Genomic DNA, 2,059 nt, shown 5'->3' with positions numbered 1-2,059 from the left:
AAAGACTCTTAGCTAGTGATCATGCAGAGAAGCTGCAGATACCGGTGAAAGAGCTTTAAATAGTTTAGAAGAGGAGAAATTGAAGTAAGAGTAAAGTCAATGATGTAAATGGACTAAATGCCGATAAATGAATGAATCATATGAGTGTAATATCACAAATAAGAGTATATATATATATATATATATATATATATATATATATATATATATATATATATATATACACACACATTAGGAAGAAACTAAGTTTCCTATAAGCCTTGTATTGAACTTTTCAGGAAACGTTATCACTTACAGCCAAGAAGTCGGAAAATGACTGCTGCAGGTTGACAGAATTCCTCAATTCTCAAATATTTAAATATTCCAAAAGTTGCTCATGAATGGCAATTGCAAGGGACAATATCAATGTCCAAGCAGGACAAAACTATGAGACTGACCATATATATAAATATGATCAGCACCCAAGGCTCCTCTCCATCAAGCTAGGTCCAAGGAGGGCCAGGGAATGGTTGCTGATGATTCAGCAGGTTAGGAATAATTGGCTCCCATAAACCCGTCATCCCTACCTAACAGGGATGGTGAGGTCGCAGGTACTACAAGAAACTATCGAGCCTGAGCGGGATTCGAACTATGCCAGGTCACTATCTCTCACTCACAAGAACTACTATCAAACAAGACTGTATAATAATTATGCAAATTATTAATGATTAGATTGAATTTCTATAAGCTAACACAATAATCAAAATAATAATAATACGTATTACTTTCATCAATATTATGAATCACTAATATCAGCATGAGGAAAAGTAGGGGAGCAAATCCACATTAATATTTCTTTAAAATATTATTAAGTGACTGGAGATTTCACATATTAATCAGCAACACAGAAAATATTACAACTTACATTGAAAAACGTCACAGCAACAACTGCATTAATTTGAATAATTCTAAGATCCTTTTAACAATGAGTATCCGAAAAAATATTGAAGACTTTGCAATAAACATCACTCATTCACTGGATGGAAATAGTACTTTTACTATAGAACATACACTTAATATAGAGATATTTTATGAAGAATTTTGATAAAGCTAATATATACTGATGACATTTCTCTTGGGATCTCCGATGTTGCGATAACCTCTCCTCCTCCCGATCAGGTAACACGGTTGCATACAGCAATCCATGTTACAAACGCCCAAGATGTCAGTTTGCAGAGCGAGCGAGATACAGAACTATACCAATTAGGCGGCGTTCCAGGCGGTTGGCTGGTTTCTCTTCGGAAAAAATAAACACAAACAATTTGCCTTTTGACATCGAAATTCTAAACACTGTTTCAACTCTTAGGTTTTTGAAAAAGAGAATTGAGCAGGTTATCGAATGGCCTCTTTGTATTTTAATTCTTAATGCATATACATAAATATTCTCGAATGCTTTCCTTTTATTTTAAATCTTATTACATATTACAGACATATTCTCAAATGCTCTCTTTGTACTTTAATTCCTAAGACATATTACAGAAATGCTTTCTTTGTATCTTAATTCTTAATACATTTAACAGAAATATTAATATACAGATTTGCTCTCCTATCATTATTATGATTATCATCATTATTGTCAATACTATTATCATCATTATCAAGCAGCAAATGGGAATTTTACGGAATCCTTGATTTGCTTAAATATAATTTGTCAGTTATAAAAACCATTCAGGCAAATCTATAGCGTTCTTTAATCATGATCATAATAATCATTATTATGGAAAAAGTTGTTAACTTTCTTATCTCATAGAAATAAACGTATATGTGTAAAACGCAAGTAATGACAAGAAAAACTCATACAAAATCACAAAACAAAATAAAGAAAAACACCAAAAACTATTAAGGAAAAAAAAAAAAAAACCGTAAAACTGAATCATTCATTATATTCACGAATAAAAGAACCAAATAATGGATTGCATGGTTCAGAGTTCATACTCTGAGCATGCTGAGTGAAAGGGAAAAATTGCCTCTGGTTACAAGGGGCCTCTGTAATGATAAGTAATTACAAGCCTCTCTCTCT

Source organism: Palaemon carinicauda, chromosome 35, assembly GCF_036898095.1.
Source record: "Palaemon carinicauda isolate YSFRI2023 chromosome 35, ASM3689809v2, whole genome shotgun sequence".
In the NCBI taxonomy this organism is placed as follows: Eukaryota; Metazoa; Arthropoda; class Malacostraca; order Decapoda; family Palaemonidae; genus Palaemon; species Palaemon carinicauda.
Note: the sequence above shows the minus strand (reverse complement) of the source record.